Source organism: Marmota monax, unplaced genomic scaffold, assembly GCF_021218885.2.
Source record: "Marmota monax isolate L192 unplaced genomic scaffold, Marmota_monax_Labrador192_F-V1.1 WCK01_AAM20220418_F8-fsc00218, whole genome shotgun sequence".
Lineage (NCBI taxonomy): Eukaryota > Metazoa > Chordata > Mammalia > Rodentia > Sciuridae > Marmota > Marmota monax.
Genome location: NW_026694764.1, coordinates 1,197,528 through 1,214,135, shown reverse-complemented (window position 1 = coordinate 1,214,135; position 16,608 = coordinate 1,197,528). Strand labels below are relative to the sequence as shown.

Genomic DNA, 16,608 nt, shown 5'->3' with positions numbered 1-16,608 from the left:
CAGGAAAGAATTAAATGGAGACAATGACCATAATGTGCTTGGCACAGTGCCTGGGACATGCCGTATTCTCTGAACATGGCCATCAACAATCACGTCATCGGTGGTATTTTAAAAAGACGCAAGCCATAGGATGTGGGAACAGAGCATGAAAAGGTGATTTTTTTTTCTGCGAACAGGAGGGTTTTATGGAAGAGGTAGCACTGAACAGGATCTGGGGGAATGAGCAGACCTCTCCACGGGGAGAGAAGGAGCAGGGTGACATTCTAGGCTGAGTGTATATGAGCATGCTGGACCTCATAGAGCAGAGTGAGGTGGAGGGAGCTAAGGACAGGTGGGAAGATTCCCATGGGGTTAGCAGGTTGCTTGGGGTCAAAGTAAGGGGCTCCCCATGCTGTGTGAAGAGTCAAGCATATAGGAGGGAGCCATTGCTGCTTCTGGGGAAGAAGAAAGGAGTAAGACAGGGGACGGGGAGCCTGGTGGACCTTATCTCTTCATATTTCCCAGTCTTACCTCTCTCCCTCCTTAGATTATAAGCTATTGAAAGCAGGACTGATCAGGTTCATCTCGCCGTTCCTGATGTCCTGCATGTGGCCTGACTTGGTGCTCTGTAAATAAACTGTGGCTTTCCTTCCAGAAGACCTAAAGGCCCTCTATCCCATCTCTCTCTCCCCAGGATGAGATCAATGACGAAGGCACAGCATTGGCACAGGAGGTCCACCGAAAGCCCTGATCCTGGCTATTAGAGCACTGGAACCCACCCAGCCCAGGGACAGCAGAATCACCCAGTAAGTACCACACCAGTCTTGCAGACAGGAAATATGTGGAGTAATGTCAACTTAGCTCAGATGGAACTGCATTTCTCAGAGTATCCTTGCGCAGGTGCTTTCAGGCTCAGGATGGCTCCAAGAGAAATTTGCACAATCTTTAGGAGGCAGAAATGAAGAACCAGCCATTACTCTCTGAAGGGCAGGTGAAAGACAGCAGACAGTGTTGCATTCACAACTGCTAGCTCACCTTGATGGTGCAGAGGGCACATGGGCTGTGCCTCCTACAGATTCTGCTGGGTCTCCTGCTTCGATTTTTTTTTTCCAAATGTTCAGCTTTTTTTCCATATCGTCTGTATCAACAAGATCGGAGACAGTGAGGAACAGACACAGCTTGTAGTCTATCCTTGTGGGATCCAGTCAATAATGTGCTTGTAAATATTTAACAACCAGCTTTCCAGTTATAGTTGCCACATGAATGTTGGTTGATATCTTTGTTTATGTTAACAAGTAAGATAAAAGTGAAACCACAAAGACGAGTGTTAGAACTTCACTTGTTCATCAACGTTGTAAGTTATTTCTTTGTTAAACTGAAAAAAAATAGTTTTGGATATCACAGAGTATTTCCTTTATTCCCAACGTGTAATTTTTTGAAGTTTTATTTGCTTTATTAACATTTTGTCCTTTACTATCTTAAGTCTGGACCATCAATGAAATAATAAATCAAGTACTGATTTGTCACATTCACCAGTTTTTGTGGTATAAGTGTTCCCATGGGGGCTAGTTGAAAGCTACCAACATGATATCACGGAATCTAGAATTGTCAAGAGATGCACAATAGCACACCATTATACAGCGTCTCCACCATACAGATATAACACACATAAATGTGTTCAAGAGCGTAGGTGAAATAATAAGACATAGCAAAATGATTAGGAAGTAATGAGTTTGGAGTATTTACCTCTGTCTTTAATGCAATGTATTTAACTGTAAGTTTGCTTAATCTAGTTTTTAATAATGACTATATTTAACAACTGGATCTAAAAAATCCTGAACATTTAATAATCAGCTCTCCTGAGTCAGTACAAACTAGTTTGGGCACACCATTTGTTGCGATTGCCTTCAGGATTTCCAGCTGGTCTTTTAAACTCCCCAAGTTCATATCCAGTTTTCTTTTCCCACTGTCAGCCTTGCTGAACCATGGTGACTTTGGGCACAACAGCAGATGCAGAAGTAGCAAGAGTCCTTAACAAGAGTCCTTACCAGCTTCTGCCATTACACAGTCTAGTCCTGTCATGTGTCCCTCATTCTATGAAACTCAATGTGTTTCTTCTTCCATATTTGAACCCTAACTGATACAAAAATGAAGGGATTTCATGAGGCAAAAAAGGACCCCGGACATCCAGGCAGCAGACCCTCGCGGTCCATGATGACCATCTCTCAACAGTGCAAACATGTTCCCATCTTCCAAACTGCTCCTATATCAGGTAAATCCATACAAATATATACACTGTCCCTATGAACATGGGATGGAGGGATATAGAGTCAGGGTTTAGACCATTATTCCCAGCCTGACAGAGCAGTTGGAGTAATAGGATCAAGAATGACGTAAAATGGACAGTGCTCTCTCAAGGCTGGCCAGAGTGCAGCAGGGTTGATCAGGCCTCATGCGGTTGGGCCTCAGTGAACAACTAGGGTCTCCTAGCATGTTTGGTACCCCAGCTGTGAATCCTAGTCACAACTAGTCAGGAGGGAAAGACTGTCTTTCATTAGCACCTGTTCATTCCTGTTCATTCACATTCTGCCAACTCGGGCTGGGCTTGGGGCAGAGTAAAAATAGATACTTAAAACAGGTCTTTATTTATTTATTTATATTTTCTCTACCACCTTCTTCAGTCTAAATCATCAACAAAATATCATATCACACCCTGATTTGTAGTATTTGCCAATTTCTTTGATGTGAGTACTCCCACCGGGGTTAGCATATCATGATATCCCATATTGGATTCTGGAATAGAAAAAGGGCATTCATAGAAAAAAACGGTGACATCCAAATAAAGTCCATAGTTAAATGAAGAAATAGTGCTTTATCAATGTTAATTTCTTAGTTTTGACAAAAAGCGCCATGGTTATTTAACATGTTAACATCAGAGGAAGCTATATGAAGAGAATACAGGAATTTTCTGTATTATCTTTGCAACTTTTGTGTAAACCTAGAATTATTCCAAAATGAAAATTTTATTTAAAATTGTAAATTTTAAAAAAATGAGAGGAGAGGGGAAGACTGTCTTCCTCCCACCAAGGCTAGGGCAAATCAGATTGGAAATAAGCAAGAGGAAGGTATGGTTTTTTCTCCCAGGAAGGATTATGAGGATTAAGATATTCACCTCACTTAGAGCAGAAACTAATCCCAAAGCATAAAGAAAGTCTCTGAAACAAAGACTTGGGTCCCCAGCTCAGGAACCTGCCACAGAAAAACAATGGAAGTTCAAAGCATCTTTATGGTTTCTATATGAAAGTCTGTTTTTCATTACTATAATTAAATATCTAAGGCAGGCTAATTTTATAAAGAAATTAGGTTTGTTTAGCATATGTTTGGGGAGGATGAAAGTTCAAACAGCATTGATTAGGGTTGACTGGCCTCCCTTGGATACATCAGTTCACGGTCAATGGCAATGTCAGAAGTATGTGCAGAAAGAAGAGATCACATCACAAAAACAGGAAGTCAGGGTGTAATTCTAGGGTTGGGCTCCCTTTTATAACAACTGCCGCAATCCGGCTGCAGCAAAATAACCGGGGGGTGACGAACAACTTGTGTACGTTGATACAGCAGGAGTGGGAGCCGTTTATTGTAGGACAGGAGGAGTATTTATACATTCCACACAGCTTATCTAATCAACATAAACTCGATACAGCAGTCAACCAATAAGGAATCTCTACACTTAATGGCTCACTTTTGTTACTTCAGAAACCACTGCCTCTGGCATTTTGCCAGGGGCCATCCTGACTTGTTTACAGACTCTAACAACAACTTGCTCTCATTCTCACAAAAGCTCAAGGTACCATGAGAGTTACCCTAATTCCTCCCAAGGGTAGTGATGTAAGGACCTCCCAGTAAGCCTCACTTTTAAAATCTCTACACCATCTCCCAACACCACCACCCTAAGACCAAGCATCCAACACATGCATCTTTAAAGGACACATCTAAATCACATCCAAATCATAGCAGCTTCTAATAAAGGGGAAATCTGGAGAGGTGACCCAAGCAAATGATAGAGTTTGTCTTGATATCATGTTTGACTAAGGTTGGTAGAACACTCATGGTTGGCCCATTATGTGATGGTAATGTGCTTGTGAGCCAAGGAACTGTTGGTTTGGAGTACACTGTACTAAGAGGGACACTAAAGAAGGAGGACCACTCTTCTCAAAGAACACCTTGAACAAGCAAGTGCATCATCTCAGCCATGCTCAGGAAAACATCACACTGGTTCTGGACCAGTCTGCAACAACCATCCCATGTGGCAGCAATAGCATCAACTGCAGCTGAAGCCAGCCCGCCCATGGGCAGGCTGATCATATTTCCCAGTATTACCAGCATAAGAATAAGGAAGTCAACTCACCATTTAGGACCAAGTACACACCAAGACTTTTATAATCCAAAAGCCCTAAAAGATTTACTGAGATTTTTGAAAACATGGCAAGTGATGGGGAAATAGGAAATGTGACCAAATTCACGCTTATGAAACTGGACAACCTAGTTGCAGTAACTCGCTCAGTTCAGAATCCTTCCCTGATCAGCCTCCCTTAATCGCAACCTATTTGTCTATACCAGAAGCTTGTGCTTAGAGTTTTGAATGCAGGACTTTAAAAACATTTTTTTGTTTATTTTAAATAAAAATAAATGGTATAAGTGGATGAAGGTGCCTTGGAGCTGGAAGTTGAGGCTGCATTTGGAAGAAGGCAGAAGAGCAGCTCCAGCTGTTTACAGAATCCTCAGGCTGGGTTTTTATTGCCAATGAGAGGAGGCCCCTGGACTCTAAGAAGTTCCTTTTTCAGGCACAGTTCTGCTCTCTCTGGACACATAATGCAGCAGACACCTGGTCTCTTTAACCTCGTAAGCCCAAAAGTGTTGGAGAAAGTCATGGATTATGAAGGTAATTTATCTCAAAGAGCACAGAGCAGATGGTCCCTTCCCTGAGGTAAGGAACTCCAACATCTTCTTTCTCCAAGTGTCCTCTGGTGTGTCCAAGGTGACCCTCTTGGCCATCTCAGGATGGATTTGCCAACTCAAACCCTGCCATCTGCCTGGGTCTCAGTCAGTCCATCAAAACAACTAGGCTGCAGGGATATCAGCCATAGCTTATCCTCCAAGACAGAGTCAGGGATGGGGCACAACGAAAGACACAAGAACTTGGGAGTCAACAGACTTGAATTCACTTCCCAGCACTCTCTACGTTCCCTGCCTCCAACAGTGACCTTGGGAAGAACACACAATTTCTCAGAAGCCTCAGCTTCCTCATCCCTTAAATGAGACACATACCTACCTCATTAGGATTAATGATTGCATAAGATAATGCATGGGAAGTGCCCACCCCAGAGCCTGATCTTAAAAAAACACTTGAAAAATGTGAGCTATCAGAGTTTGCACAATGCTTGGTTTCCAGATTCCCTCATATTGATTTCTGTTTGATACTTACAGCAACTCTATGCAGAAGACTGAGCAGATATTTGCCCCTGGTTTCAGATGAAGAAACTTATCTATCCTCTGCCCAAGATCATAGAGTTAGGGATGGGCGAGGACTGCAACTTACTCATGGCTGCTTTTAAATTCTGTGGTCACATTTCACCTCCTCAGAGCACCTGGCCCCTTCCCCTAATTGCTGATCCCTCTCCCAACATATCATCTGCTGACAGGGACCAAGAGAGACAAAAATCTCATAGCCTTCCTCATTTAATTCACTTTGGGTGATATTAAAGAAAGATTATTTGGGGGTAAAGGGATACAGCTTTTGACATCATTCTCCTGGTAAAGGGTTTCCATGGAGAAAGTGCCTGTGTTTCTGGAAAGACACACACACACACACACACACACACTCACACTCACACAAAAGGGAGCTGCTATGCACCACTAGAGCAGGAGAAATAAATCCTCTTCCAATCTGTTTCGCTGCAGTCCTGAGACGAAGGAGGACCTGCTGCTCCAGCCCCCATGGAGGCCATATGGGCAAGTACAAGGCAAGATTAAGTGTGTTTGTGGGAAGGGGGCAGAAAAGCAGCTGCTCTCATGACCAAGGGGGGTCCTTCATGCTCTAGAGGAGCTGGTCCCATAAGGGAAGTCACTCTACCTGCACTAGCAGATGGAGAACCCCTGCTGGTTGGCTATTCAAGGAAAACCACTACCATCTATCTCTGTTCCCTAATGAAGGGTGGAAGACGGGAGCCTGCTGTCCTCATCAGCACCAAGGACAGCAGCCCGCTCCTGGGTCTGAAAAGCAGAGCTGGGCTCTGGGTCTGGCAAGAAGAAAAGGAAAGAGAGACAAATAGAATAAGAAAAAAGAAATGAAGGAAGGAAAGAAGGAGAGGAGGAAGGAAGGAAAGAAAAAGAATAAAACAGAGAAAGTGCACAGTGAGGGACAGAGACAGACGGACAAGTAGAGATAAGTACAAAAATTAGAGATCAACCAAGAGACAGCGGAAAAGAGACAGACTGAGATACAGAGACTAAGACAGAGAGAGGAAGAGGGGAGAGATGGCATAGAGGAGGGACTTAGAATTTAAATCTTCAGTTAAGCCCATCTCTTCAGTTAAGTTAAACAACACATATTAGTGCTAGTATTTATTAAGCACTTACTGTGAACCAAGGACTGAGAGTTCAGCACTTTTGTAGATTCTAGCTCTTGATCCTCACAACAATCCTACAAAGTGGGTACTAAAACCATCCCAGTTTTTTAGATGAGGAAACGAAATGTATCCGCTGGGCTTCCACTGCCAAGTGCAGTCTCATGACAGCACCCTCCAAAATAACTGGCTCTTCTCTCCTGAGTACGATGCATGGCTTTTGGCTACTAAACACTGAAAAATGCCTCTTACATCCCCTCACCCCAACATGCAACTGCCTTTCTTTATGGAAGCAAGTTCTCCCTGAAAACTGAAGTTTATCTTCTCACACTCTGCTTATTAAATAAGTCTAGAAAACACCAGGCTTTTCCGACCTCGGGACCTCTGCACTTGCCATTCCTCCTGCCTAGAACTCTATTCTCCCAATCTTTGGAGTTATTTAATATAATTCAGATCTAATGCAGTGTCACTGCTCAAAGACACCATCTTTGAATCCCCAATATAAATATCACACACACACACACACACACACACACACACACACTCATTCTGTTTCCCTATCCAGATTCATTTATTGCTTTATGTCTCTCTCACTAGAAGATAAGCCCTGTCAAGGGTGGGGATTTGTTAATCTTCTTCATACTTGTGTTTCTAGCTCCTAAATGAAGTCACTCATTTGATATTATTTGAATGAAATTTGTATGAACTCTTCCTCTGGAACCAAGGAGATACTGCCCAGGAGCCAGGAGTTATAAGTTGAGCAAACTGTGCCTCTGACTCCAACCAGGACCCCATGCTAGCAGCTAGCAGTCCAGGAATACTTGATAAATGGGCTTTTTTACAGCATTTTATAAGAGAATGTGAACACTGGACAGATGATAAGAAGTCACATGATGAAGGGGTCCTGACATCTCCACCAAGCAGCCATCTCGGGTGGATACCTTGATGTACTGCTCAGATCCCCCTTTGGGCCCAAGTCTCTCATTTCCTCAGCTCCCAGGAATGTGGGCAACTGGTGGCTCCCAGAGGAGCTGCCCTCCTAAGACTTCCCTCCCTGCAGGACAGCTACAACAGTGACTGGCCAGTGCGATATTGCAAAGGGCTAGTTCCCTTGCCTCAATTCAGAACAGAGCTGAGGGCAGTCCCAGCCCCAGGGTTCTCTGTAAGATCAGCTAAAGTTCTATTGCAGTTTCGCCACTGCTCAACTGCTCCCTCTGCCCTCTTGTTCATCCTTTACCAGGTATTGATCAAGAAGGCCCTCCCCAGTCCAGGTTGTGCACTCAGAGAGCCACCTCAGAGTTACATGCCAGGGACCTCCTTTACCCAAGTCTTCCTCAGACTGATCTGAAGTACACCTCTCTATATCCTCCCATCCCTAGCTACTAGTTCTCTCCTTGAGGGCCACACAAAACAAATCAGATCCTTTTACTCTCAAACTGCCTCTCGGATATCGGAAATTGGCCATCACCTCTCCTGAAAGCCATCTACTACCCACTCCAAGCTAATCAACCCATTTCCACCAATATCCACATCTTCCTGCTTGCACAAATTCCCCTACTGAGGTGTGTCAACTACAAAAAAAATAAAACACGTCCCACTTTTATATAACACCCCTTCCCTCTTATCACCACCACACAGCAGAGGCACCTTCATGATAGAGGTAAGGATGCCTGGTCTTTGACACCCTGGAAATTTTCTTCTGTTTTGGTTACTTCTCCAAAACCCAAGATCTTTTCTTTGGAGACTGACATGGGTAGACAGACCCCACCACTCTGCCTCCATGAGTTGTGCACCGTCACTGATGATTCTTTCATCAGCAACTACAATTCTTAGACAGAAAGAATCTAGCTCTATGTCACCCCACATGATTAATAGCCAGGTATCTCACCAGGAGAAGGTAATCCTTTTTTTTCTATATTTCACTTCGGTAGAATTTAAAATCTAATGAATATTGTTCTGTTGGGGGGGATAAGAACATGTTGTAAAATAGGCTGTTGTCTTTAAGTGGGAAAATTCTCATATTAAGGGGCGACACATGTGTTACTATGACTACAGTTTTTAAAAGATTATGAGCCAGCCAAACATCTTCTATTATTCATAAAGAAAAGATAATGTCTTGCCATCGCCAAATGATGTGCCCTGCATCAACATGCCACCTTTTATCTGGATGTGTGGAAGGGAACCACTTCTTCTAAAGTGCTCATCTTCTCCGTGTTGTGCAGTCTTACTTGCAGATCAGCACTCCACATCAGCACGGTGGTAATGCGATAATCAACTCTAAGTGTCCTGCTTTGGCTGAGACAACAGGCTTGGAGAGGCACCCATCTCCGAATAAATTTACACACTGGAACCAGAAGGGCTTTTGACTATCTCAGACTCCAAACAGGAAAAGGGAGGCGGTGGCAGAAAGGGGAGCTTTTTAAAATGTGGAGGGCTACTTCAGAGGTGTGAAGCCTGGGAAAGAAAATGAGAGGGTGACATCATTGGAGATGAAGCAGTGCTCAGAGTCACTTGGGGCTCCGCTAAGGGGAAGAGAGTGGAAGGCAGGGGCTGAATCCCCATATCAGAGATCAGGACTGTGGAGACCACGGTACTGACTGTGCATCCAGCCTTATGCCAACCCCCGGGGGACAGAGATGGTAAGTATAAGACTCAACCTCATCATTGGAGAGCTCACATTATTATAAAATAATGTCTACAGAGTCTGGAAATTTCCCTAGAAACACTATGTGGGCTGTGCCCTAGTGAGAGATGGCTAATTGGTTTGGACTGGGATGGCCAACTTGTGTCCCCAGACCAGAAGCAACACAGTTTGATTGACCTGCCTAAAGGTTTAAAACTGGGAGAATTTACCTAAAAACCCAGCCTTACCTTGGAAAGTCAGGAGAGCTGGCCACATTAAGGCCATGCCCTAAGGTGACAGCTATTATCCAGGACCCGGTATCAGCTGCTCCCATGGGTGTACATGGGATCTCCAACACACACACACCCCATCTCGGACTTCTCAATAGGAAGTCTGGGGCCTTCTGGAGTCTTCTATCTAGGAAAGAACATTTTAGATTAGCCATTGAATTCACCCAAGTAGGAGTCTTCCAGGTTGAGAGGATAAGAGGTAAGAAGAGTAGAGCTGACCAGATGAAGAACATTTCATATGCACAGGAACATGGGTGCATTAGCACTGTTTGCCCCAGTTGCTCCAGGTGGCTAGAGAATAAGGGTATGGCGTCTGGCCTGACTCCCCTGGGTGAGTGGGAGAGGTTGGTATGAGAATTCACAATAAGGAATATTATGTCTGCTGTATTCTTAAGATGGGGAGCTTTAAGGAGGGGACAGACCTAGCCGAGTCTGGAACTGGAAGGTAGTCATGACCCAAGGCAGATCTACTGTTGCTACCTAAAAAATCCCCTAAAACTTACTGGCATTAAAGCCACTATTTTGTTCATCTGGTAGACTCTGAGGGTCAAGAGTTTGGACAGAACCTGTCAGGGACAATTTGTCTCTTCTCTTACTGTCTAATCTCAGCTGGGGAGATTCTGGCTGGATAACTCAATGGCTAGGGGCTGGATCATCTTGAGGCTTCTTTATGCACATATTCAGTGGTTGAAGCTCTCTGCTGGACCTCAGGAGGGCTCTTGGCCAGAATATCTACGTGTGACCATGTGACTTCTTTCCTCATAGCATAGTGACTGAGTCCCAAGAACAAGCACCACAAGACAGTGAGACAGAAATACTTGACAGATATACAGTTGCACCTTGAAATCACAGTGTCATTTGAGCACCCTCCCTCAGTCAAGGCAATCATAAAGATCTTTCCAGATTAAAAGAGAAACAACATAGATCTCACACAAAAGACTCTTAAGAACACAGCATGATCTTAAGGGGTGTGAGATATTGTTGTAGCCGTCCTTGGAAAACTTAATATGTTATATTTAGCTCTTTGGAAAGATCAATATAGACAGTTTCCATCCCTTGATAGGTCAACTTAAGATTTTTTCAACTTTATGGTGGTGCAAAATCAATACGCATTCAATAGAAACCATACTTCAAATTTTGAATTTTCATCTTGAGCTGATAATATGTGTTATAATAGTCTCTCATGATGCCCAACTGTGAGCTAATGTAAGAGTCTGAACATGCTTAAGGTGAACTGGACTAAGCTATGATGTTCAGTAGATTATGTGTATTAACTGCATTTTTTTTCAACTTATAATATTTTCAAGTGAAAATGAACATAACCCCATTGTAAATCAAGAATCACCTGCACAACAGACTGGATCTGCTCAATTGGTTTTTTACCCCCAAGAAAGTTGAATGTATGAGGCTAAGATTAAAATAGTGGTCTGAGCTAGAGGTGTAAATTTGAAAGTCTTTCACAAGCAGTTGCTATTTTAAGACATGAGAAAGGATGGGATCAAGGGAATAGGCAAAGCTAGCAAACCAAAGAGGTACAGGGACTGAGCCCTGGGGTGCCCAATGCTTCAAAGTCTAGGAGATGAAGAGGAGCCAGCAGAAGAGACCGAGAAAGAGCAATTGGTGAGATACAGAGATACCAGAAGAATGTGTACTCTGAAAACCAAGCAAGAAAAGTGTTTCAAGGAGGGAAGAATTATCAACCAGTGATCCCCATAGTCCATTGGGAATCTCTGGAGCTTTTGCATCCAATAATGGTAAAGTCTGAGCTACATTTGGGGAAGAAATCTGGAAATGGTGTGTAAAACAATTTGAACATAAGGGGGAAAGGAGAACAAATCAAAGGTGACCAAATAGCACCTTTGTATCACAGTCTTGAGGGAGTTTAAGAAACCAGACAGAGTTGCCCACAAAGTCTTGCAGGGAGAGTTGAAACTGAAGTTGGAGGTGAAAGGGAGAAATGAGCAGAGATTGATGGTGAGGAGGCCCCACCCTGTCAGAGACACAGCCCAGGCAAAGACTTCAGGCTGCCATAATGAGGGGTAACTAAGCCCAGGTGTCAAGGCTAATTACTTGTGAGCATCCAAGGGCTCATTCTCTGCTCTTCAGCCCCAATTTGACCTATAAAACACACCTCTCTTTGAAGACAAAGATTATCAAGGAAATAGGAGAGACTCAGTAACCCTACACCACTGTCAAGGAAATAACTACCTTCGTGTATAAAATAGACTTCAAATACCCTAGGAGGATGCTGGAGATCCAAAGCTCTGAAAACTAATAAAAAGTTTTTTTAAAGGACCATGGCAATGACTTCACTGCCTCCATTTGGCCTCAGTTTATTATTGATAAGGATTCTCTGCTCTGTACATTTAATACCAATTTTTTTTTTAATTAAGTCCTCTAGGCAGACTTCTGTACCAAGTTCCCTGAAGAAGGAGTTAAATGTTGCAGAGGCCTTCGAGGCTCATTTTCTTGGCTTCTCCTGCCAGGCAAGGACCTATTTGCTCTTTGTTACCTTCTCTTTCTTCTTGTAATTGGCTTGTTTGTCACAGTGTTTGCTCTGTGACCTGTAAGGAAGACATGGTCTCCTGGACAATCAAGCCCAGGGTTTTACTGCCGCAGGTCTCCTGACACGAAACTTTATGCCATTGTTAAAGTGACAGCTGGTGTTATATCTGTGTGTTCAGGGATGTCACAAAGGCTGTTGGCCGTAGTGGCTGATGTCATCAGTGTGACATGAACTTTGAGGATTTGATATTCCCAATATGAGCAGAAAATCCTGACCCATTAAACTATGTAGCAGCTTATAAATAATCTTGTTTGTAAATATATGAAATACATATTTATATATCACATTCTACTTCTTTGTGAGGGTTTGCATCCAATAATGGTAATGTCTGAGCTTAGTACGATGCACAGGATGGGCACAGAATGTAGAGGGACAGGGACCAGAGGTTCAAATTTCAGCTCTGCCATCTACTAGCCTCCATTTGCTCATCTGTAAAACAAGATCAATAAACCTTCTCTGTTGGGTTAGCTAGAATGTATGCAAGACATCCAGCACATATTAGAGGTCTAATAGTTGAATGGTTGTTATTCTTGTAATTAATAACTTCTCCCCTCAAAACTTCATTTTTACTCTCTCTCTCCTCATCCTGCTTATCTACATTTTTATTTATTTATTTATTTATAGAAAAGTACCAGTGCCTTCTTTTAAGTGCAAATGTCATCTCCCATCATTTGTGTCTAATGGAGTTTCTCACAGCAGTTGGTATGTAAGTAGGGAATTTCCCAGAAGGTCTGAGGTTCTGGGGCAAGAGAAGCCACATCCACAATTCAGTCTTGCATTAATCAGGATCCAACGAGGAAAAAAGAAGCCACCCAGCTGCTTAAGGCAGAGAGACTTGAATGTGGGGAATTGGTTACAGCAGTGATGGGAGAATGACAGCAAGGCGATCAAGTGTTAGCATCACAGGAAGCCACCACCCCTGGGCCATAGGGACAGAGAAAGGAAGGATGAACAGGAGGCACATAGGTTACCCTGAAGAAGCTGAAATCGCAAAAGAGGTGCAGCAGATACTGAAGTCTCCATCCAAAGCAGCCAAGGAAGAGATAAGAACCCTAGTTTCTCCCTTCTTCTCCCTCCCCACCTTCTACCAGTGCCTCCCATTGACTGAACCCCTCTGAGAGCCACTGACATAGAAGAGTGGGACATGCTGCCTATAAGAGTTAGCTCCTACCACAAACAGCAGGGCAGAGAAAGGGGGTGAAGATGGATCTCTTTCCAGACCAGTACAGTGCTCTGAACCCTCTGTTCATTCTTCGTGTAGTTCAGGCATCTGTACTGGGCCTGGCCCTGCCCTGGGAGTGGAAATGGAAAGAGGGGCATGAGTCTCATATGGTCCCTGCCTCAAGGAGCACATGAAAGCCAGACATAGCATGCCTTGCAGAATTTCTCCCCAAGGAACATTTCCCCATTCAACATTTCTCAGTTTTTAACACTCATAACTTCATAGAACATTAAGTATCTCTCAATACAACATTTTTTTTGGCTGATACTTACATAGAAAAAATATTTATCTCAAAAAACTCAATCCACATTTTTAACAAAACACTACACAACAGTAACCATCTCAGCCTCCTATGTAGATAGATAGACGGTGGGCGGATGGATGGATGGATGTTTGGATGGATGGATGTTTGGAGAGTGGATCAGTGGGTACAAATGTGGGTGGGTGGGAAGACAGAGGAAGGAATATATGGAGGAGACATGGTAGCTCCCATATGTGAGTGTTAGAAGAATGTATCACTTACTAGATAAGCTCTGGGAATGAGACTTTTTCAAAATCTGGCATGAATAGTGCACAGGAAATGTATGCTCTCTTAATTTTTGCTTCACCTACCCTTTTCCTACCACCTGAAGGAGACCTGTGTTCCTGTAGAAAAGAGTTCTGCAATAGTGTGGTTCGTGCTTCAGCTACTGAGGGGCAACAGTAAGCCATTTGGATCCAATATGGGTTCTAACCTATGAGAATCCCTTTTTAATCATATCTCTTGGTTTTAATAGACACAAAGTGTCTAAATTTGTTTCTTCTTCTTTCCATAGACCCAGGAAATTAATCACTTCTTCTAGTGATCCAGGGAGTGGAAAAGGAGGCACAGGAGTCCTAGACTAGAGGTTAAAAGCAGAACTGGTGGTATGGGATCTTCCTCAGATGAAGAGTCATAAAGAAACCCCAACACAGAATCAATGGCCATCCCATTAAAATGGAAAATGTGATGGCTACTTTTACAAGCAACTTGTCTAGAACATGGTCCCCAGTTATTCAATCAAACACTAGTCTAGTGTTGCTATGTGTGTATTTTATAGATACGATTAATGTTTATAGTTGGTTGACTTTAACTGAAAGAGAGTGTCCTTGAGACTCAGGGTGGAAATGATCTAATCAGGTAAAAGGCTTTAAGAGCAGGACTGGCATTTCCCTGAAGAAAAGGAAATTCTACTTGTGGTCAGAAGTTTCAGCTTATGCCTATAATTCCAGACTGCCCTTGCTGGTGGCCTGTCCACCCAGCTCCCTCCCACCAGGCCCTTGCCCAGTTGTATAAACCAACTCCACATACACACGCACATACACATATAGTCATGCATCACTTAATAACAGGAATGTGTTCTGAGAAATGTGTTGTAAGTCAATTTCACCATTGTGCAAACGTCATAAGCTGCACTTACATAAACCTAGGTGTACAGGCCGGTCACACAACATAGCCTCTTGCTGCAATCAAGAAATCTAGTAACCAGGAGCTACATGAAGATGCTGCCAGCATAACACAGTATACTATTTTACAGTGAACTGTATTTTTTTTCTGTGTTGAGGATAAAGCCCAGGGCCTTACTCATGCTAGACAAGCACTCTACCACTGAGCTCCACCCCCAGCCCTTTATTGTTTGTTTGTTTTTTTGTAAGTAGAGGGAGTATGCACTAAAATAATGATAAAAAGTATTATAAATACATAAGCCAACAATATCCATTTATTACCATAGTCAAGTATCATGTACTATACATAATTGTATGTGCCGTATTTTTATATGATGGCTGAACAATAGGTTTGTTTACACCAGCATCACTACAAACACATGAGTAATGTAGCTCGCTGTGATGTTACAACAGCTACTACTATATCACAAGGCAGTAGGAATTTTTCAACTCCATTATAATCTATGGAACTACCAGTGCACACACAGTCCATCATTGACCAACACAACATTATGTGGCACATAACCATACATATTCATATATATGTCTAAGCATCTTCCTGTTTTGTTTCTCTATAGGAACCCTGAGTGATCCAGGGAGTGGGAAGGGAGGCACAGGAGTCCTAGACTAGAGGTTAAAAGCAGAACAGGTGGTGTGGGATCCTCCTCAGATGAAGAGTCAGAAACAAACCCCAACACAGAATCAATGGTCATCCCCTTAAAGGATATGAAGATGCCCACAATGTAGGTGACTAGCCCCATCCCAGAAGTCCCCTGTATGACCTAAGGTGCTATTCAGAACCCAGAAATTGATCTAAGAGGCTCTACAACTCCTTGAAATGATTCATTTCAGTGTTCAAGGAGCACCAAAGGCGTCTGCACAACAGCAGGGCTGGGGCCTCTCCTCTAGAACACTGCAGGCTTCTCCCCAGCCAGGCAGGGACTGAAGTTAGGACTGACCTGTAATCTGGGGTCACTGGTCTTCATGTCAGTCAACTGTTCCTTTAGACCGTGACCTCCCTGGGGCAGAAACGTCATCCTTTTTCTTCTCACAATTTTCTCTGTTTACGTGAACTCTCTCAGTTAATCCTTACAACCACTCTAATAGAGAGCTTCCCATATGATATCTTCTCTGCTGATGAAGAAACTAAGGAACAGAGAGAGAGAGAGAGAGGTTAAATAATTTTCCCAATATCATATAACTAACTAGTGAATAGTGGTGCTAGGGTGGAGAATGTAGGTAGTCCAGGTTCAAAACCACAATGCCACACTGCCTAGTCAGAAGAAAGGGGGATCCAGGTAAAGAAGACACGGATGATATGTCAAAATACATTGTAGTGTCATGTATATCTAAAAAGAACAAATTTTCAAGACGAGGACATGGATGTCATGCAGAACCACAGTAAAAACTGCATGCAAACTCTACTCTTTTCCAGAACTAGATTTTGAAAATATAACTGACAGCTAGGTATGGTGGCTCCTGCCTGTAACCCAAGACTTGGGAGGCTGAAACAGGAGGATCATGAGTTTGAAGCCAGCTTGGACAACTTAGCAAAACCTGTTCCAAGTAAAATTTTAAAAAAGATTGGAGATGTAGCTCAGTGGTAGAGCACTGGGTTCAATCCCCAACCCCACAAGGTGCATGTGTGCATGTGTGTGTGTGTACACACTCACACGTACAGATCATTTGTTTCTATTAAAACCAAGAAAGTATGGGAGTATGAGATTAATTCTAGATAGGGAAGAGGGGTGGGAGGGAAAAGGAGGGGGCAGGGGATTAGCAAGGATGGTGGAATGCGATGGTCATCATTATACAAAGTGCATGTATAAAGACTTGAATTG

At 43.1% G+C, this 16,608-nt stretch overlaps 1 long non-coding RNA gene across 2 annotated transcripts in view; it reads right to left on the bottom strand.

Annotated features, from left to right (window-relative positions):
- The window catches only part of LOC124079455 (uncharacterized), an 89,777-nt gene that overhangs the window by 36,212 nt on the left and 36,957 nt on the right, over positions 1 to 16,608 (bottom strand). For both annotated transcript variants that reach the window (XR_009225009.1, XR_009225010.1), the window contains exons 3-4: positions 15,727 to 15,913; positions 9,474 to 9,642 (exon numbers count right to left, since the gene is read on the bottom strand). This is a non-coding gene — a long non-coding RNA (uncharacterized LOC124079455). The remainder of the gene's footprint in view (positions 1 to 9,473; positions 9,643 to 15,726; positions 15,914 to 16,608) is intronic.